Genomic DNA, 22,939 nt, shown 5'->3' on the forward strand with positions numbered 1-22,939 from the left:
CTGCTAATCAGGAAACTTTAGTTTTTCATACTAACACCAACTTGAATATTCCTCTCTTCTTCAGCTGCTGCAAATGCATTCCCTATTAGTTATATTTTCTTAGCCTACACAAACATCACACAAACACAGTCACCTCATGAGGGCTAGAATGGAGGAGGAGCTGGGTTGTCATGTAAGTACTGGTGTAAGAAAAAGAGATTTCTGTGAATTTCTAGATCTTCATGGCGTTGGAGTGAGCTATCGATAAGCTTGAACTATTGGAGACGTTTTATGTCACAATCAAGTGAAGTGGATTTATTATTACAGACACACAACTTTGTGTTTTCAATAGTAGCAATCTCCAAGATGGGATCTGCAGGCAATTTTGTAATGGTCTGTAGATAATTGATAGGATGCTAGTGCTGCTTCCTTGCTTCCAGATACTTGGAGGAGTAGCCAGGAAAAGAAAAGTCAGGAATCTTATTTAAGCACTTGGAACGGGATAGAAGTAAGTGTCTTAACTGCCTCTTGTATGCAATGTTCTCGCAGAGAAAGTGAAGGCCAGAACCACAGCTGGAACAGTTAGGAATGACTAAATATTTTCTTAATGTTACTTTTCCATTGGAGCAGTTGCTCTGGTTGTCCCTGTTTGATCCACAAATTAAACGGGAGGTGACCCACACCACCAATATTCTGTGGTCCTCACTACGGCCTGGGAATGCCTGCTTTAGAGGATCTTCAGCACATACCCCAAAGAAATGAAGCAGAGCAGATGCTCGATATGATTTTTGTGTTGAAGAAATGTTAGCTTTTGGGAAACAGGTGAGTGGTTGGATACGGTATCAAATTTGTGGTTTTACAACTTTACTAAAATTGTGAGGAGAAGAAATGGGTAAGTACTATTGCTACTTGGGTTTCTTGGTGGTCATTTTTCAGAGGGAAAAACGGGATGGTCGTTTTTCTGAATTGCTGATTTCATTTTGTGCCTATGCTGTGAATTCCTGTTTTTAACTTTTTGCCATTGGAAAGTCTTGAAAAATTAGCAGGAAAATGAAGTCAGTGACTGGTATAAACTTAAAACATTTTATAAAGGAATAGGGAATGTAAAGAAATATTCTGTTCAAAGCCCTAGCAGGAACATGACTTTATTCCTGTAGAAGTATTCTGATACATATTCTGATTTGTCTTTGTTGGAGTAATGAGGCCAAGACGCCCACGCAGAGTTGGGGGGTTAACACGTAACTCATCTAATTAACCAATGGCATCTTCTCTCACTGTGTGGTCTGTCACATTGCGATATGCTCTTTCCAAAGCACTCTTAGTGAGCGGTTTGGCTTCCTACCATAGGACACTGTGATACAAGAACTTCTTTAAAGAATCCTGGTGAGTCTGTTCCTACGAGGTGTTAAGTGATTTACACTAAGTTGTAATCAGCCTCGGTTTCTTTGAACTTTGCTAAGTGGTAAGGTTGCCTGCAGCTTGGCCTCAGGTTCTTTAGCTGGATGACTCTAGGAATATGTATGATAGATACTACGCTGGTGACATAAATATCAACATTACCACTGAGGATAATGGGACCAGGGTGGGACCCTAGCCTGTTTGGCACAGCTCTCATGGGACTCCAGTATAAATAAAAAACATCCCTCCCAGCCTATGTTTTTTCCAAGATTCTATGTATCAGCCCCATTAAAAAGCTTTTCAATTGTGATAATTATACATAGCTTTTGTCAGCTAAGTGAGAGCCCTCTCTCACATAACCCCATCTGCTCACTCTGAAATTGCAAGCTGAAAGTCAAACCAAGAAAATCTTTACGCTCAGGAGGAAAACAGATCAGCATGATCAGTGTGGTCCACAGGCCTTTTATAGCAGCAATTCTTCAAGCAGGAGTAGAGATCAGAGCTTATACGGGCACACAGAAATCTCCTGATGAGGCAATACCACCTGTGCACATCTCCGCACAAAGAACATGTAGGCTACTTCCTTGAATTAGCTTTATGAGATAGCTATAGGATGTGCCTCTCTAAGTTAGATGATGATGATTATTATGATTATTAATGCACGTGTATCCATTTTATCTAATCCTTTCCACACTAATATCAATATCTTAGAACTTTCTTCCAGTCCTCTCTTTTATATTCAGCTTCTTTCTTCTACACTGTACGAGTGAGCCTTGGCCTCCTTACAAGGTGTTTGTTCTCTCATCCTAAATGCTTTTCACTTTATGGCCTTACACCTAAAAGTTGTAGCTACTGTCTATGTGCCAAATTTATCCATCACAGCTTTTGACGTGATGAAGGCAAGCTCTCTCCAACCAGATTCCATTAGCTTTCATCGGTAGTTAAATAAATTAGAATCAGAAGCATTTTAGAGAGCTGTTAACAGAGATTGTATATGAATTGAGAATTATTGGCTTTGCAATTAAAATCACAGATATGCAACAATCACATTTTTACTCAGCTGCCAAAGACACGCATCCTTTGCTTTTCTTAAAATTATTTTTTTCCCCTGGAGTCTTCATTGGTTGTTATGGTACAGCTATGAAATAACATTGTTTTCTTTCTTAACGGGCTTTCGTCCTCTACCTTATTACCACACAATAATGTTTCAACTCCATTCCTTTTGGCATAACTGATTTTGAGTCCTGGTTGGCCTGCCAGGTTGGATCTTTCTGTTGTGGATGTTTGCTCTACAAACAAAATCTAGGTCTTCAGCAACACTTGCCACTTACTCATGCCAATATTTGTTATCCGCTTCACTACTCAGTCTGTAGCAGTGCCAAGCAGCAACATCAAGAGAATACAGGCTTTTCACATCAGCAGTCACTTTGAACTACTAGTTGGTTTTTGCTGTTCAGGGGAATTATGTTGTGGCATTGATTTTGATGCTTAACAACACTACAGAATCAAACAAATGGGGAAGATAAAAGACGAATACCACCTACGGGTATCAATTTCACAACCAACATGGTATATTTCCCATGTGTTTCTCTCTCCCTCCCTTATCTCCAGTCGAATAAAGAGTTTAAATTCATTGTGATTACCTTACATCACATACTGCTCATCTTCTGGATTTTGTTATTTTGTGTTTTGCCTTTAGCACTTGTGCCTCTACAACTTCTATTGCTATTAAAGGTGCAAAGCCCCTTAAGGTGTGCTTTTTCTTCCGGAGGTAAAAGCAGGCGTCTTTTCTTCAATGGTGTGGTCTGAAAACCAACATCTCCTTCTACAGGGGTGACATGTCCTAACTTGAGGACAATCTGACAATCTTCAAGTCAGTATAGCAGTAACCAGGAAGAATCTTAGCAATTCAGAAGGTGCACTCACAAGAAAGAGTCTTTTAACCAGTAGTGTCTGCAAGATTGGAATCTTAGTAATTCCAAAACCCCACAATTACATTTATCATCTTATAATCACCATACAAGAGCTGTCAGAGTGTCATTGCTGCATTTGTCCTCCCTGTCAGCACCACAGCTGGGGTGTGAGAAAACTCATGCCTTCATACTGCAGCAATATAACTTGTCTCTTGTTTTGGGCTGCGTCTGACGGGTCAAAATCCAAGGCCAGAGGGAATCCACTGCACGCTTCTACTGCCAGAGACGCAAAGCAGAATCACACATTAAAAAGTACCCAACTGGAAGGGGCATTCCTTGACCAGCAATCAAGTGTAGTAGCAACATCCACTCCTGCGATGCCAAGGGGTACCTTTCACATGATGTCATGCATGTGTATTAATCGTGTAACTCTGAGATGCTCCATACAAATCATAATACTGGGCACATGAAGCCTTGTGTGCTGAATGACTGAAAATGCTGTCCATGAAGAGGGTCTTGATTGATAATGCAGGTTTATCGCATTAAAGTTTCAGATACAATGAACTTCTTTTCCTAATGCACATTTTTATGCCATAGCACGTTTTCATTAATTATAGAAGATATTTTCACATGCTTTTTCAATGCTTGGAACCTCGCTGGATGCCAGCAGACGTGCCAGCAGACAGAATTCTGGACAAAAAAGGAGACAGATACATTTCCTTTCCAGAAAGCAGCCTTCTAGAAGCTTATTCCCACCTATAAGAAAACTTTATGGAAGAAGTGCCAACATGCAAGAAGAAGAGATACACTCTTTCAGGAGACCAGTTTCTAAACCACTCAGCATTTTATGCACACAATGGTGCGTAACCACAATAGTGGTGCTGAAGAATTAAACTAAAAATTAAGCTCAACAGTAGTTATATTATTGTAGTAGGACTAAACTTTGCAGGTTTTGCATTTACATCAGCATTTACAGCAGTATTGCATTTACATCAGCCATTTCTTTGAACTTTTTTCATTCTTCAAAATCTCTAAAATGGAGAAAGCCTTACAAACAAGAAGGCAGCATCAGTATTTTTCCTTATGCCCTGTTTTCTAACATCCAATAGTTTACAATAGGAAATGGGTATTTTTCCCATCATTTATTTTCTTTTGTAACAGGCAGTGCTGATGGCTGTGCAGCCAGGCTAATGTAGAGTCTTTGCTGAGTGAACATTATGAAGGAGGAGTTACATTAGTGTCATTTAGGTAAAGCAAAGAAGCAACTTACTGGTGCAAGAGTTGAGCAAATGGCCATTTTGACTACAGACTTATCATCTGTACAGAGAGCAGCTCCAACACAAGGTTTAAAAATTGCTATGCTTCCCGCCAGTTGTATGGCTGTAGTCTTTATTTCTGTTAAACGGTGCTTTGGTTGGATCAGCACATTCAAAAAATTTTGCATATTGAGTCCAACAACAGATTGATAACGGTTCTTATCACTGTGGCACCTACACAAAATTTAGACATAAACTCAGAAAAGCGGAGAGAGGGTGGAGGATAATATTTAAAACTGGATTAATGGCATTTCTCTAATACTAGTGCAGCAGCAGTACATCTCCTAAAAATTATCAGAGTATGAAAACCACCACCTGACATGCTGTAGACAGAATGACATAGACTTCATTTGGCTATCCAGATGTTTCATCACTCTGCTTATAAAATTCTCTACATCCTTCTACTCCTTAGGCCATGTGTGTCCCACAATAAAAGAGTTAAGAAGAGCATACACCAAAAATTGTATTACATTTTTTATTTTCTAAAACATAGCTTTTTAAACCGATGAAATTGCTAGAATATTTACTTTTGCAAAATTGTACATCAGAGAAGAAGAAAAGTTTGTCATAAGGCAGCAGATTGTTCCAGGAACAAACAGCCTAAAACCAGTGTGAGAAGAAACATCAGCGTAAATAAACCTCTCTGAGGGTTACTGCTAACTGGGGGTCTCAGCAGAGCTGTCTGAGGAGCAAAAAGAGGCAATTCTGAACCAGTTTCTTTTGAAATCTTCCTTAATTTTCTAATCTAGAGAAATTTCACTACAGGCATTTCCACTGGTTTTAGCAACATTGTGAACATTATTGAAGACAAGATTGTTGCAGGCGCAGCTGTTTTTATTACTATGCCAATTAAATTTGCTCAGGCCAATGGTATTAAATACTGGCAGCCACACAAGTGGTAGCAATAAGAAAAAGCAGTTTGGATGGTGCAAAATCAGGTACCTTACGAAAGCCGCAGAGACCGAGTGTCTCCCATTATGTCTGTAAATTCAGCCTTTAAAAGTAATAGTTACTGTTTTTAGGAAGGCGTGTGAAGCTGCTGTATCATTTTCTTCAGGAACTGGAGCATCTTCTGCTATCATTCCTTCATGCTTAGATGTTAAAGCATCTGAGGAATGAACCAGGGAAGATCATACATAGAGTTTTAGAGACTGTTCTGCATATAAAAAGCATCTAGAGGTAAAATCCTAATCTAGTTGGTATTGTGGTAGTTGTAGCATCTGCTATATCAAAGAAAGAACCACAGTGACTGGTTTTCCTGAAAAAGAAAAATGATACTCTATCTCCTCTTTGAAAGAGTTGAAGGCTTTTTTAATGCTGTTTTTGAACATGGAGCAAGAGATTCTGAAAATACTTCATTAGCTTTATTGAAATTATGCATTATAGTAATTAAAACATGAAGGTTACAACATCAAGCAATATAGGTATTAAGAATTAAAACTGCTTGTGCACATGCATTATAATTCCTTCTTTAATTATTAGTCCCTAACCTCTTTCACTGGATGCAGAATGAACAATGCTGAATTAAGCACAGATATCTAATACTGCTTGGTCTCTATTCATTGCCGACTCATTGCTTCTCTGTGTGCTTACATTAATTTCCTTTAACAGCACTCTCATGAGCTGCAGGGTTGCTTTTAGTTCTGAAGCACATGGATTAAAGAAGAGATATTCATCAGTATCTAATAGGATTTGATTTCTCAATTTCATGCATTATGAAATACCCAGAATATTTATGGTATGTTGCCTGTTGACTTCATTTTCAGTAGTCAGCTACTCTTAATGAGACCCCAGCATCTTAAGATTGGCATTGTGAAAACAGATCCCTCAACCCCTTCGCAAAATCATATTCCAGTGATGTGACACATGGTATCACAAAGAAATTTTTGATAAAGAAAACTTCATATCTTACAATGTCTTTAGAATTCTGTAAAGGATACTCAGCAGCCTGAATCATGATCCTGCTGTCACCCCCTCCTCCATTCTAATTTTCCTAGAAATGACACAGGGATTCCATAGAAAATAGCTTATTTTACTGCACAGCTCTGCTCCAAAGTAGAAAAATCTATTCTGTGCACTCAAAAAGTCATGTCTCAGTTTGCATTAAGAGAGTGAGGTGGGAAGCCTGTAGTTAACTTTAGGTTATAATGCATAAAAGGGAGGAACTGAAGTTGCACAAGCAACATATACTGCCCAAACCACGACGGCCACGTGCTGGATTTTGCAAATTCAGTATGAGTGCGTGTAATGTAAATAATTTTCTTAATGAGAAAAGATCAAATCTAAAAGAGGCCTTGCTTTCTTAACCAGACAGTTGTTTTGTTGGGGTTTTGTTGGTTTTTGGTTTTTTACACCTGTTTGTACTACATTTCTCTCCCAACTTTTTTCCTTCTCATACATACATGCACAAATTGCAGGCCACAGCATCACCTCTCGGTCCAAGATTTTACACACCTTTCATACGCTGGAAGAAAAGTTATAAAGAGAATGAAAAGGCCCATACATGGTTTAAAGGAGAGCTCAAAGGGCTAAGGTAAGAGTTGCCCTTAGGTGGGGAAGGCGCCAAGGGCAGTCTACCCACAGCACCCCTGGGGCTGCAGCCCATACAGTGCAGCAGCTGCCCTTACACTCCATCAGGGTATTCATATCCAGGCCTTCCAGCAGTCAGCATCCACAGACACATCCAACAGATCTTTAACAAAGCAGAAGACAGCCCCCATCAAGATTATTAGAAAATTCAGGTTGTAAGATCTCCAGCCTAACCTCCTGCTGACAGCAGGGCCAGCAGTCTGGCCAGAGCAGGCTGTTCGGGGCTGTGTCCCCTCCGGTGGGGAAAACCCGTGAGGAACCCACTCTGTTACCCGACTGTCCTCAACATGAAAAACCTTTTCCTGACACCCAGCCTGAACCTCCCATTTCAGCTCACACCCGCTGTCCCGCAGCCTCCCACCCTGTAGAGCCTGGCTGCGTCTTTGCGGCCCCCTCCCCACGGGTGCTGGGGGGCTGCTGTTACCCTCCCAGCAACATCTCTTCCCCCGGATGAGCCAACCCCGTCCCTCAGCCTCCATGGACGGGAGGGGTGTTGCGGCCCGGCCACCTCCGGGACCCCGCTGAGGTCCCTCCGGTGTGCCCGCGTTCCTCCCGGGCGGGGGGCCCGCCTGGAGGCAGAGCCAAAGCAGGGTCAGAGGAGCGCTGGGCTGAGAGGGGCTGCCACCTCCCTCCGGCCGCCGCCGCGCTCCCCTCCCGCACAGCCTGCGGCGCCGCTGGCCTCCTCCGCACCCGGCAAGGGCTCATTCCGCCTAACATCCATGGGTTACGAGCCTGCCTGGAGACCCCGCTGCCACAAGCGCTGCGGGGACAGCGGGACCACACCGCCCGCACGGCCGCCTCCCAGCCCGGCGAGGGGCGAGACGGCCCCTGCAGCACTCCCGCGCCACTCGCCCGGGGCCCTGGCCGGCCAGCAGCGCTGCGGGCAGCCACCCCTCCAGTGCGGGCGCCCACGCCGCAACAGCGTTCCTAAGCCCAGCCCCACTACCCGTCCACAGGCGCACAGAGCCCCCGCAGCCCTGACGGGCATCGGCCGTTGGAGACGGCCCTGAGAGGGGAGATGGGGGCAAAGCGTTCGCTCCGACGATTGACGAATGCCCCAGCCAATGGGGGCGAGGAGGCCCGGCTGAGGCGGTGCCGGGGGCGGGGCGAAGGGGCGGGCGGGGCGCGGATTGGCTGGGGGCGGGGCCGGCTGGGGTTTCTCCCGGGCTGGGCTGACGGCTGCGGTTGGGGAACTTCGATTTCGTATGTGAGCGCGAGCGGTGGCGGCAGCGGCCGTTGGGGCGGCAGGTACGGGCGGGGAGCGGGTCCTGCGGGGAGCGGGTCCTGCGGGGAGCGGGTCCTGCGGGGAGCGGGTCCTGCGGGGAGCGCGTCCTCCCGCCGCCGGCGGGGAGCGGGGGATGGCGGGGAGGAGGGCGCCGGGCAGCCGCAGCGCTGCGGGGGCGGGCGGCCGCACGCCGGGGGGCCGCTACGCCCCGGACCCGCCGGCGTTTTCTCCCGCTCCGTTCCGTCCGCCGCGGGCGGGGCTGAGCCGGGAGGGAGGGGGCAGCTCTGCCCGTAGGACGAGAGCCCGGCCCGGCCCCGGGCGGTTGGGGGCTGTCAGAGCCGCGGCCGGCTGTGGGAGGAGCGGGGACAGCAGGGGGCGGCAGCGGCCCCCGAGGAAGCGTGTCCGGAGCGGCGGCCGCGGCGGGGGAGAGCCCCTCCGCCTGGTGGGGCCTTTCCCTTCTCCTCGGGTGGGGAGGGGGGTCTCTGAGGGGGTCGGCTCCTCCCTCCCCTCCTTTCCGTGGCGGTCCAGGCGCTGGTCGCAGCGCAGCGAGCCGTGCGGGGCGCGTTCTTCGCCGCCCCCTTTGCAGATCTCCCTGGCGGGGGCTACCGCCGCGGGCAGAGCCCGGAGCCTCCGCCCGCCCGCCCCGCCGGGGGGCGGCACGTCCGGGCGGCCCGGCCTGGACCCGGCTGGACCCGCTCCGGCCGCCGTCCCCGCATCTGCTGCGCTTTAGGGTCGCCCGCTTCCTGGTCTGAGGCTGCCAGGCTGGAAAGAGAGGGGTGTTTTCCCCCCAAAATCTGTCCAGATTTCTGTCCGTCATTCTCCCGCACCCGTCGGCTGCATGCTTCGCGAGGAGAGGAGGCTTTTTTAATTTTTTTTCCCTCATGGAGCACTACTACTCATTCTGATAACTTCATCTGTTTACATTTTGGGCTGTTTCTTTCTTTCAACTGTAAGTGAGCAACTGCAGGAAAAAATGAGCTAAACAGGACCTGGCACTGAAGCTCTTTATTAATAATTAGGCAGGGGATGAAACTGGGGAAGACTGTACATTACTAATTTCCTTCCTCTTCAGGATTAGAATAAAAAAATCAGTGTAGAATCCTATTGTACGTTCTTTATCTGTTATTTAGAAAAGAAATAGTCTGCCTTTCAAGATGTGACAACCTGGCCTATGTATCGATATTATGCACTGAGATCTTTAAAAAAAAAATGAAGTATTATTTATAAATTTAGGTCCAGAGTTCTTTTCCTATTATTGTTCTTTTGTAAGGCTTTGATTACAGTGCTGTGAAGTCTGAATACTCTTAAAAGAGCTGTTAACACTGTAGTAACATTTTTAGTGCAGCATTTTTCCACAGATGAAGATCCCACTGAGGTGAAGTTAATCCCTTTTGATGTTAATAGTATTGTGCATGCATGTGTATGGTTAGAATTGACTTAAAGGAGGTTACTGTATGAATGATTGCTGATTGACATAAAGGGAGTTGGTTTGAGGGGTTGTCACCCTAATGATTATGATTTCCAGAAACAGCTTCTGAAATAAACCACTGCCAGGGAACAAATAATAGCCAGCTAGGGAGTAAACTTAGGTTAAGGTGCTTTGATACCAGTAACGACTAACAAACAGTTCAATTAGGATGGTTTTTTTTCTTCTTGTAAAGCTGTCTAAGACCAATTTTTAATTAAAACCATGTAATTTATAGCTTTTTCATTGACGTGTAGTGCTTTGCTTAGCTTTACTGCCTCATTTTCCTGTCTGCTAGCATGGGTGCTTCCAGAGTGTTAGTGAAATGCAACAAGCATGTAATTCTGGAAAACTTAGCTTTCAGCAAATTCTCATAAACTTGCATGTTTCCAGGCCTGGGGAGTTTGAAATGGCAAAGTACTTTTTTAACAGGATCTAAAAAATAAAGCCACGTCCTTTGTCATCATACTCTTAAGTTTCAACCATCAGATTAATGCAATCCCTAAGTTACAGAGCCAAGCAGTTACACAGAACAGACCCAGTTCAGACCCAGTTTCGTGGCATCCTGGGTTACGCAGGCATGGCCCTGAAAGGATATTCAGCTGAAGCGTTGTGCTTCAGCTGCTACTGTCCTCCCTTCCAACAAGTTTCCATTTCTGCTTGCTATGCTGTTTTCTATCTGGTGTTAACCTCTATGGTGGGAAGTTGAGCTGCTTTCTCTTGCTTAAATTGCAGCGTTCTGCTGAGTTTGATTCCCTTTGGGCTTAGAATGTGACCTTCCCTTCCATGTTTTCCGAGGTTAAGGTTCTCAAAGTTTATGTCAACAGTTTGTACCTGTGTCAGATGAGCTTGCATTGTAACAATGTCATTTAGAATGGTCTAGGCAAGACTTTCAAAACCATATATATTCTGCATGCACACATGCTGAAAATGGAGAAGAGGGAGCGTTCAAACTTCTTACCAGCTAGGGCTGTGTGGAATAGACTTCCAGGCATCATTCCTTTGGAAATATATATTTTATCCCACTTCTAATTTGATAAGTCTCCAGCAACTGCAGTCAATTCATGCAAAGTTTCTGATTTTTATTACCACTTTTTGATGTAACTTAAAAAGTAGGAGCAAAGGCAGCTCTCTGAAGCCAGTCAGACTTGCTGATGTCTGTTAATGGGCTTTCAGAGACAACACTGAATAGCTCTCATTTAGAAAGGGTAACCTGAAGAATAATTGTATTACTTATGATTCAGATCATATGGAATACAATTTAGTAAATGTGAATATAGGCAAAATATGCATTTTTCATGTCGCCAACTCCCAAGTCACACATTTAAAGATGAAGAACATGGGTCACGGGTGGAGAATGGGAAAGTATTCTGGGAAGTACAGACATTTAAAGGAGGTATTGTGGGTTGTGATTAATAATAATTTGAACATAAGATCTCTTTAAGTAGTTAAAAAAAATCAAACTAGGTATATAAACAACATAACTTATATGACAAGGTAATAATATATTTCTGTATTTGGTGCTTGTGGGATTCCTTTTTGAATTCTGTGTTCACTTTTGGCATTAAACTCTATAAAGTTGATAGTAGTAACCTGAAAGAATTTTGGGAGTTACAAGAACTGGGAAACATGTTTCGGTATGAAAGATTGACCTATTTAAGGATTAAAAAGGGGGGGAATGAAATAAAATGGTGATAGATGTACCTGTAATGTGGATGAGAGCGGATGATAGCGGCTATAAAAGGATTCAATGGCAGGAAAAGGATCTAAATGGCTTACATTTTTAACAGTTATGTCTGTAGTATACAGCATTACTCTAATTCTTGAAAGAGGACAAGTTTTCTACATTTTAGTTTACCATGTGTAAATTTCAATAGGGTAAAAATGATTTTGCCAAAGGTGGTAGTGTATAGTTTATTTGCTGTTAGACATTTTTAAAGATTGAATGCTTTCCTGCGAAAGATGTACGAATTCAAATGGTGTTTTTATTTTTGAACTGATCTTAAGTTGGGGGAGAATGAAAAGAGGGAACGTGGGCTATATTCCTCATTGCAGGCAAAATTAACCCAAGAAAAGCAGTATTCAAAACTGTTCATTGTATACTCACACAATGGCTGGACACAAGAAAGAGGATGGAAGAAAGAAAAGGGGATGTGGAAGTGTGTGATTGTGTTATAGCCTGAGTTATACAAGAAGTCAGACTGCATTGTAAGGGGTTGCTTCTGGCCTTCTAAATTGAAAGAAGACTCCTCTTGACTTTAAGAGCATTAGATTTATCGTGAACTGCTACACTTTTTTTTTTTTTTTGAAAGAGATAAAAGTTGAAATGCAAGTTAAATGATTGTGTATTTTTTTTCTTCCTATTTGAAAGGGTGTTCACATTTTAAAAATATATTTCTCATTTAAGCACAGTTCAGTTTCACTTACCGGGTTTTATAATTCACTCAGTTGACAGGAAAATTTTTGGTGTAATGTCACTCCAAATTTTACTCTCTCTTATAGGTAAAGAAGATATTGTGCTGTTATCCAGTTGTCATAGTTGATTGCATTCTACTAATCTTCAAGACTTTTACTGGAATTAGAGGTAACTTGTGATTTATTTTTTCAATATCAGAAAATTCTCTGTAGGAATTCACTAAATAGGTGAAGTTCTGTGGTTTGTTTCAACTTCTCAAATATTTTTGCTGTTAATGTGATAAATTTACATGGTTTAAGTTGTCAGTTTTGTAGTATTATACAAGAAAGACACACATGATGATACAGTGAATATTTTGACTTTCATGAAGTCTTAAATCCTTAATGAAAAGTTTGTGATATAAATTCTGTGAAGGTAATTTTACTAGTGAATTATTTCCTCCATAGACTTCACCTTGTATTTGAGTACTTTGTAAAGATTTACAGAAGTGAAGGCTGTATCAACAGAATATTGATTAATTACTATTGAGTAATACAAAAATAGTCATTCTGTTTGGCTAGTGAAATGAGAAAAGTATGTTCTGTGTATGGTATGAGATTATAATGCAAGTGGGACAGCTCGGTAAGAATACACGCTTGTTTATTTTAGCATACTTGGGGGAAAAAAGTTTATTTCCATTGCATTAATGTCTGATGTTATAGTGGCACTATGCAAACACTGCATTACAGCAACTCTGTAAGTGTTGCTACCTGCTCAGCTAGTTCTGTAGGCATTGCTGACAACGCTGAATAGTACTCTCTAGTTTCAGTTTACAGCTCATGGCTTTGTTTCTCCGTTTTACATTCTTTACGTAGTTCCTTACATCTGACATACTAATTTGAAAATAGAAACAGTCAGAAGAAATCTATGGACTTGATATGTAAAACTGCAAACCCCAGCAAAACAAAACTCAAATCCTGTTTCCCTTCTCAAATAATTCTCTTCACCTTCTTGCCTTCCACACTCCTGTACCCTGGGTTTTTTTCCCAGTTCTGGAGGAAAGCTGGGGCTGGATCTTTTCTCGTTCTATGAGAGCAGAGGACTCGATTATAGGTAATGTTTGAGGTCTCATAAAGGAGAAGTTAAGATTTTTTTTTTTTTTGCTCTGCATAGCACAACTTCCTTTGGTGGCATGATGTTTCATGACTGGACTCAAGTATGAGATGCTTTGAAGGCCTGACTTCTGCTAAGTTGGTCTCTTGTATAAATACTGATAGGATGGCTCTGAATATTCTCAGAAGCAGGTAGTAGTGTGGTGGTGTTTTTTTTTTTCTAATGGAGATAAGGTACTACTGCTGTTCATCTATGTAGTGCTTTTATTAACAGTAGCTTGACTCTTCAGAGACCTTGTTGTGAAGGAGCATTGCAAAATCATCTCTTTAAAACTGGAGACTTCAGTGTCTAGGGGGTTGACTGAATGCGTTACTTAATGTTATATATACCATGGTGCTCATATTCGTCTGTGTCTGGGTTTCCCCTCCCTGGATCCTTTCTGAAAATGTGATATGGCCTGTCTTTTAACTTACCTTGCTGTTACTAAGTGATGCGACCTGTGTGCTCTGTAAGGTCATTGTTAGAAGGCTTTGGCATTCAACAGTAAAATAGGGTTAGCTAAGGACAGTTTAAAGGGAACTGTGGATTGCTTTGGTGCTCTAGGTTTGAATCTTCCCTTTTGCTTCTAACGTTGTCTGTGCGGTTTTCTATTTGCAAAGCCCTAGTTCTGGAGAAATGTTCCATTGGAAAAGATGTTCAGTTACCAGGAAATAAAAATAGACTCTAAAAAAGAAGTGCGGACTGTCTGAAAGATTGGTTTCATCTTAAATTGCTTGCACTGATGACAAAGCAGAGTTTAACCAAATATTTATTGTTGAAATTACTCTGTAATTAGTAGTGTTGTACAGCTAAATGTAACACCAGATTTTACTGTAAATTACTGCTATCCCATTACCGTGGCTTGAGAAGTATAGACTATAACTGTGGTATTCTTTTTAGTGGCCTGGATAAGAATTTGACTACAACGTTTTAAGAACATAGTTTTTGTATTTTTAATAACATTCTTCAGTATGTATTTAAATGCATGATGTGATCTTTTACCACAATGGAAAATTAGAACAGCTTTTTCTAATTTGAAATGCTCAGTTATCCTGTATATGTGATTTAAAATATATATTCTTACTGCAAGCTTTTGAATTGGTATAAGACGACCTTTAAATTCTGATTGACTCAGCACGTATCCTACTTCTTCTGAAAATCAAACCAAAATTAAAATCTGATGATAAATACACACTTGGGTTTCACATTTGTTGAAACATTTTTGTTACTCACAAAAGCAAGGATTCATTAATAAAATATTTCAGAATATACTAAGTATGTCCTGCAAACTCGTTTGAGGATGAATGTTTCAATTTTGGATCTGAAAGTTCTTGTTCAATTTCCAAATGCAGTGTTTCGTACTTTGTAGAGACTATTTGTAAATGAACTATTTATGGTTTCCTCAGTTGAAAGAAGTTGTTTTATCCTCTGTTTGGCTTCCTCCTTTTGAAGTTCTGCTTAAGTGCCCTACTTAAATAATACTGTAACTGCAGTTGTTTCATCATTGATCAGTTGAAGAAATGTGACAAAATAGTAAGCCTGTATATCAGTGTTCTTCTCTTAGAGGATTGGATCCTGTTTCTTTGTGGCTTTTTGCGTACTTTTCCTGGTAGGATTTTGCATGATTGGACCATGAATTTGAAGCAAATCCAATGTCTGGAGGAAAAGAGGAGGGAAAAACCCACAACCAAAACCCAAAGAATGCCCTAGCATAAATTTCATACTTAAGTCCATGTTTGGTCCAAAGACTGCTTTGCCCCCCTGTATTGTAGTAATCTTTGGCAAGAGGTTAGCTATGCAAGGGTCAGAGGTCCCTTGGATCAAGCCCGGGATAGCAACATATCAATGATACTACTCCTTCTTTACAAACCCCAACTGCAAGTGATTTTAGTATTAAACCTGTTTGGGACCTTTAATTATGTCATGTTAATTAACTTAAGCTGTTGGACATTTGGGCTCACTTTATACGTGCTTTTTCCACTCTGTGTGCTTGAGGATGTGTCTTACAGAAAGCCATTAATGTTTAATGAGATCTGTGCACTTGCAGATTTATTCCCCCCCCACCTTGAGTATAGTATTTCCTTACAGCATGAGACCATTGTAACTTTTTCTGAATACATTGAAATATTTTCATTCGTAAGGATAAGATATATTTCTGAAGACTGAAATCCATATTCTCAGTCTTTATCTCTTAATTCCATTCAGTAGAAAAGGTGAAACACATAGCATGTTAAAACATTACATTTTTTTGGTCAGTTGAATTTAGTCCCAGTGTCATTTTGGAAAGTAAGGATGTTACTGAAGTTCCATGGGATAACTGCAGAATAGAATAATGACTTACAGTAGAGACCGAGTACTTGAGGTGTTGGGGGGAAAAGTTTACAGTATTATCAGCATATTGTTCTTTTACTGAACCAGTAATGAAACTCTATATAAGTGAATTTGGGAACACTTAAAGTCTGTGTTGTAGGTGAGAAAAATACTTGGAGACAAACTTTTTAGCAAGTGTCTTTCTCAGTGGTAGTATAGTGAGCCTCTGATCCTCTATATGCTCACTGCAAAACCCTAGGGGCCCTGTTGCGATAGGACAAGGGGGTAATGGCTTTAAACTAAAAGGGGGAAGATTTAGACTAGATATAAGGAAGAAATTTTTTACAATGAGGGTAATGAGACGCTGGAACAGGTTGCCCAGAGAGGCTGTAGATGCGCCATGTCTGGAGACATTCAAGGTCGGGTTGGATGGGGCTCTGAGCTGCCTGGTCCAGTTGAAGGTGTCCCTGCTTACTGCAGTAGAGGTTGGACTAGAAGACCTTTAAAGGTCCCTTCCAACCCAAACTATTCTATGATTGTTGTTTAGGTGTAGTTCAAACAACTTTCCTGCAGTTCAGAGTGAAAGGGAACCTAACAAAACCAAGTTGATTAAGGTATTGTAAATCTTTTGTATTGTCTATTTCATGGGCCATCATTAGGAGAGATGGTTAACTAGTACTTTTATTTAAAAACTTAAAGGTAGACTGGTTGACATGAAAATGGTGTTGATATAAAATTTCCTGTATCTTCTATAAGAAACTTTTAAAGTGTGTAGGGTTTTGATTTTTTTTTTTTGTGTGTTGTAGGTTGTTTGTTTGTTTTACTTCACATACTCATGTTGGAGGTGAATACTTTGCTCTGACCGTACTCCCCTGATATTGGACTGTGCTTTTGAAAAACTACCACTTCAGAGCTGAAATTGCTGTATTTTCAGTAATGATAAAAATCAAAGCAGGACTGAAGGACGTGAATTTTGTGTGTTAGAATTTGTACTACATGGTATATGAAGAAGTTATTCTAGTTCCTGTAATAGGGAAACTGCTTTACATTTTAGGCATTAGGAGCTAGTGCAAGACAATGTTATGAAATACATTTATGTTGTCACGGGTTTTTTTCTTTTTTTGCTTGCTTCTAACCTTGTAAAAAAACATGTCTCTTTCTTATTAGGAATTCTCTGTATTTTCCTTGAGTGCTATTTTCTTTTGGTCTACCTTCTATTTGTCATTGGATGCTGTTCTCCATTAAATTTTTAATTAAATTTTGAAGTTTCCCTCTTCGAGGTAACTTCTTAGTGGAAAATGTTGGTTTGTTTCTTTGTTTGGTTGTTTTTTTTTAATTTTAGTAAAGTTAGATGATTTTTTTTAATATGTAATTAGTAGAGCTGAAATTCAGTAGTGCAGCAGCCACTTACAGCTTCTTTTAGAAGAATACGCGGTTTTGTCGACCTCTTTGAATTACACTGTGTTACTTCCCCGTGGCTTCTGCAGCTTGTCAAATCTTGTTCTTCCCTCACCCTCTTTTTTTTTTTTTTTAAATATAAAATGGAATAAAGATGATCTTTCCTTTTGGGGGAAAGCGAAGTTTTGGTTGTTTGTGGTTTGGGTTTTTTGTTTGGTTTGGTCCCCCCCCGTCTCCCCCTACCATGGGTATGGAGTTTTTCCATTTCTTTTAGAGCAGAGCAAGTTCTGCTGACTACTTGCAGGCTCTGCCTCCCACCAACGTGTTGGAGCCAGTCACCTCCAAGTCTATTGGTGCCGTGTGTGCGTGTGAAGTCTGCAGGACAGTGCTGTGTTGTGACCACATTGGTCTGCTGTCAGATGACACCGATTCTTGACAGTATCTCCTGATTTGAGGAAGAGGGCTTCTGTATACTCTAGGCATTGCAATAGTGTTTCATGGCAGATGAGACTCTTGGATTAGGGTAGCTTTGTTACACAAATGCAAAAATGTCTGATTTTGTGCAGTTAAGTCTTTTTTTCCCCAGATAGTGTTATTCTCTGATAGTTCAAGAATGCAACTGATACTAGAATAATTGTGTGGAAATTGTCTTACTTAAGTTTCTTGGTATTGTAGAGACTTGAGTAACTTTCTCACAACAGAACAATGTTAGTTTGATTTCTATATGGAAACAAAGTTGGAAAGTTTTGCAGTGTATATTTCTTCTATAAAATGAAAGAGAAACAAAATGATAAAATAGCAACTTTGACATCTCTCAAAAGAAAGCTTCATGACTTAAATATTCTTATCAGAACAGCAAGATTCTGCTTTAATGGGAATTCCACCTGTACCTTTTTTCTAGTTGTTTGCTATTGTTAGGGTATGAACAGTTGTCTTTTTATAGAAGACAAACAATGTTTTGCTATCAGATTTTTGCAAGCTTAAAATTATAGTTATTTCTACTTTTCAGAAGCATAAAGTAAAATTACAGAAATTTGTTTTCTTTAAACATATTTTTGCAGAGCATTATTAGTCTGAAATGATATATGAACTATGATGGCATGGAGGGAGAATGTACTACTGTAGGAGTGAATTGGAGCGGGAGACACTTGAGACATTTCTGACTGTGACTCATTATTTCTTTGTCTGGTTTGGTGAGCTTAGAGAGCAGAATGTGACTTTTGTACCTTTGATCATATGTATCTTGTATGTGCAAACATTTGAACAGCAAATGTGGCCACTAACTGGGCTGTAATTTTTTTTTTCTTCAATACTAAACTTGAGCTTATTAGTGATGTCAGTGGGCAACTCTGTCCACAGACCAGTCAAGGACAGTACTTTTGAACTATTGCTCCTATCGTGGGACCTTTAATACAAGAATGTACTTAGGCCTTTAAATTAGCAGGCTGAGTATCTGTAGTCTGTATGGGGGTTACGTTAAGCAACCAAAGTTGGGCTTCCATTTACAGCAGCAGATATACTGGTTTGAGCATGATTTCTTTTCCCTCTCCTCCATTTCAATTTATCCTCTTAAAGGCATGGTTCCCTGTATTTTCTTTCCCCTTCATCCCTTCAATTCCAAGCCCTTTGTAACCTTCTCCTCCCCACTTCATTTTCTTCTGTTCTTTTGTCTTTTTTGTTCTCCTCTTGAATTAACTCTAAAGTAAACACTGCTGTTGTTTACAAAGTCCTGTACTACTGAAGAATTGAAGACGGCTTTTGCTCAGCTCGTCATGGCTAAAGAAACATTTGTAAGGAGTTGAGAGTAGTCTGATGGTGATACTCTGCAAAGGTATGCAAAACTCCTTGTGTCTGCTGTGAGCACTAAAATGTCACCTGAACCACAGCTGGTATTTTTAAATGCTACACATTAAGGGCGTAGCTGAAATTGAAGCAGCCACCTCAGAATTCTTTGTTTAAAAACAGGCAACATAGGTATTGACACAGATGAGATAATCTAATGTCAACATGATTGCAGTATAAAGACTCTTCTCTTGCAATATCAAACTAAGCTGAATGTGCTCCCATGCAGCGCTTCTATCCTTTTGTTTTGAAAACAGTTGTTGCTCCTTTCACCCTGCTAGACTAAGGGAGGGAGATGCCTTGTTATCTTTTGAGGTATATCTTCCTTTTCATGAAAAACCTTTCAATTTACTGACCTGTCTCTGTGCTTGAAAAGCACTGCCATAGGCTACACTTACTTTTCAAGAGTATACAAGTCATTCACATGACAAAACTGTCTTTGATGCTGATACCCCTGAAGGGCTGGTAATTCTGCAAAGTCTAAAATAAAAGCACTGAATTGCTGGCAAGAATTTTGCTAGCAATTCAGTGCTTTTCAGCCAAGAGAGCATGCGTACTATGTTCAGTTTTCCAGTTGGATCCACCGATTTGGTTGTACCTACTTTTTTGAATCATTTGTATGCTTTGTTGTTTTGCTGCTATTTTTCAAAACGTGTGTGGAAATTTTAGTTTAGATGTTTTGAGGAACCAAGCACAGCTATAAAACTCTTAAAATTCTTAGCTTGCTGCTGCACACGGAGAAGTGATAGCAAGAGAAAAGTCACTAATGCACGTGGAGCGTGCCTAGGAACAAGCTCCTGGGCTTTGACTTCCACTAGCTTTCCATTTCTGATTGCTGTGCTAAACAGGGCATAACTTTTGCAGTGGGAAGTAAGAGAAAAGGAGGAATCTAAAGTTACGAGTTTCTTTCTTTCTTTATTTATTTTGTTGGGGTGGGTTTTTTTTGTTCCGAAGTTACCTACAGTTTTTGTTCTGCAGCCTTTTGTACCTTGTTAGGATAAACTGTACTTATTCTGTCTCATGGACAAATGCTGCTAGTCTTTTTCTTCTTACAGCTGGTGGGCTTTGTGGCTATTTGTCTAGCATCATAGTGCAAGTGGTGATATTCAGAGATCTGACTGGCAGCTAGTTTTTAAATAGCATAAAGTACAATAAGTGAGAAGTGAAGAGACTTGCAGTTTGATGTAAGGCAATGACTGCATTATTGTGGTTTTGTGCTCACAAGACATTTGAGTCAGCATTACAATCTATGATCAGTAAGATGCTGCTTTATTTCCTGTGGGTGGTTTTATTTCCTCTTATATAGGGAATTTTGACTTAAACATTTAACTCAGTCTATAACGCTAACATATTTCTAAAACATCTTCACTGCCTGTTGTTGCTGCAGACTTACAGAATGTATAAGAAATACAGGAATATTAATTAGCAGAACTAACTTCTTCTGATTCTGATATACTGTCATTGCCTACAATAATATCATATTTTTAAACTGTGACTTCTCAGTTAAAAAGGTCCTGCATGAAAATGGTTAGTTACAGTGACTCTCTAAAATCACTGCCAGCAGTTCGCATGAGAGATGGTGTTGAAATACAGCAGATGATAGGTAGGCAGAAAAATACCTTTTTGGGAGAGATTTATTGTAGTGAAAACTATGATTCTTTTACCACAAAAATACAAAGACAGATGCATTAAGAGATTTCTGAATGTTTTTAATGACTTTATTTTTGGTGGTCTTATGACTATTGTATCCATGTTGTTCTGTAGGTTATGTAAGTGTTAGGAGACTGGAGTGTTATTAAATATGAGGTATCTCCTGACTTTTCAGAAAAGGTTGAGATGCCATTATGAGAGTTCTAAATCAGATCTGCTGAGTTCTTGCAATAAGATGCCAAAGACCCTTCACTTTTCTTCTCTTCCCCATGGAGTCTCAAGAGTATTGTAACTTGATTTATACTTTTGTTTTCTCTTCCAAGTCAATAAACTTAATTAAGCAGCTTAGGCTCCACACAGGTTGCAAATGAACTTCTCTAATGTATTTTATGATAGATATGTCTAACATAGCCTACTGACCTTGGTGTGTTCAAGAGAAATATATATGGAAGCTGGTGTAGTCAGCTCTCTGGGTGAGACCAAAGTGCTTCATATATTGCCTATATGTGAAGATGTGTCTGTGTCTAAACTATTATTGCAGCTTTGTAACTGTCCATTAGCGCTCAGATTGGAAGTATCTGTGAGTGAAGGTAACCTTTTGATGTGATGACATCAAATGGAAGCAGTGACACTTCTGTTGCCATACGCAGTGGTTGTGCTCTCTGCTTCCAGTCTGAGGTCACCATGGCCAATAAAGTAAACTGCAACAAATTCTGTGTCCTTGTGACAAGGGTACAGAAGTGATGCCATGAGTTAACTGTAGTCTGAGGAATTGCTCCTGCCAGAATTCCAGCATGGCTGTCTAAAGTTTTGTTTTCTCAGATCTGTCAGCTGCAACAGTTGAGGTACATTGATAATCAGGGTGAACTAATTTAGTTTGAATATTTGCAAAGCCATCATGACTATTTGACCAAAATTATCAAACTATCCATGCAGGAGACAGATGTTTTTATCTACATCATCTTCTCTGCATTATCACTTCACATACCTGCAGCAGGCAGAGCTTCCCAGCTCTGTCTTTGTGCTTTTATGATCAGCTAACTGTCCACCTGTTTCTGAACTCAGATTCTTTGGGTTAAAGGCACAAATTAGTTTGCATTCTGAGTGTAATGGTGGGAATGGGGAGTGGAAGGAAGACACCTAGAATGCAAAACTCATGAGAGTCCTGCAAGCTGAATAAACTGGATTTAGAGATCCCGTCTATCTAATATCAGTTGAAATTGGCTTATATTGCTGAATTTGCTTCTACTAACTTCTTTCAAAAACTTTCTAATGAATGTAGTAGTAGCAGCGTGGAAAAGCAGGACCTGAGCAGTAGAATTTGTAGGTAATAATCAGTTTTTCATATATTTGAAATATTGCTCCACTCATGTTCTTTCTCCTTTTTCCTCAGTTTGTGCTCTGATGCTCTACTATACAATATTCAGTAGTAGTTGTAAGTAGTAATCTGGGAATACTGAAAATACTAGCCTTTCTTAGCTAATGGTGACAAATATGTTGTTGACTTTCTTGTAATCCTCCTCAGAATTAAGTTCAAGTTTACCTGAAAGCATCAGGACTTTAAATACTTAAAACTTAAGTTCTAATGGAAGAACTTAATGAAGGATGTTTTTCTATGACTTTGTCTTGCTCTCCTTTATAACAAAATGTCAGCTTTCTTCCTGTCACTAATACATGTTTCTGTCCTGTCAGCATCTCCTTCCTTTGTTTTCTTCCATTATTCCCTAATTATACTTGATGCAGAACTGTCCAGATATCACTAGGTAAGCATCTATTTTGGCTTGCTGGTAAGTGTTGACGGTAAGGCCAGGAAGCCAAATAGAATAGGTTACTTACGGGTTCGTACTAGACACTCTTCACTTTGGATTTCTTTCCTGCCAAACTGCTTTTATGAGTCATGTAGAAATTAAGTATTATTGGGACCTCTGGGCCACTGCTAAACCTGGTTAAAATTGACCACTGAATGAAAACATTACTAGAGGAGGATTACAAACAGATAAACAGTAAGTATGATTGCACAGGTCTCATCTCCATAGGAAACCAGGCCAACATTTGTATTATTAGCTGGTTTGAGGTAGGGATTCTGGTTTTATTTTTGTGAAGTACTTGGAATTTGTCATAGGAGAACATAAAGGCATTTTTGTCTTAATTTTACATACTGTCTTTTTCCTGCTTCCCTTGGAAAACATGATTAGTCCTGTGCCAGAAGTCATAGACGTGGTGAGGTTGGAGGGGACCTCTGGAGATCACCCAGTCCAACCCCTTCTGCTGCCTAGTGCAGGGTCACAGAAACTTGTCCAGTCAGGT

General features: G+C 40.7%; 1 protein-coding gene across 13 annotated transcripts in view; it reads left to right on the top strand.

Annotated features, from left to right (window-relative positions):
* Positions 1 to 8,344: 8,344 nt before the first annotated feature.
* EPB41L2 (erythrocyte membrane protein band 4.1 like 2) overlaps positions 8,345 to 22,939 on the top strand; it is a 121,790-nt gene continuing 107,195 nt past the window's right edge. For 12 of the 13 annotated variants that reach the window (XM_054196279.1, XM_054196290.1, XM_054196280.1 and 9 more), the window contains exons 1-2: positions 8,345 to 8,443; positions 12,388 to 12,469. The gene's annotated coding sequence lies outside the window, so the exon portion shown is untranslated. Of the gene's footprint in view, positions 8,444 to 9,079; positions 9,370 to 12,387; positions 12,470 to 22,939 lie in introns of those variants that run through there. The other variant, XM_054196278.1, reaches the window with a different exon arrangement.

Source organism: Rissa tridactyla, chromosome 3 (genome assembly GCF_028500815.1).
Source record: "Rissa tridactyla isolate bRisTri1 chromosome 3, bRisTri1.patW.cur.20221130, whole genome shotgun sequence".
Classification (NCBI taxonomy): domain Eukaryota; kingdom Metazoa; phylum Chordata; class Aves; order Charadriiformes; family Laridae; genus Rissa; species Rissa tridactyla.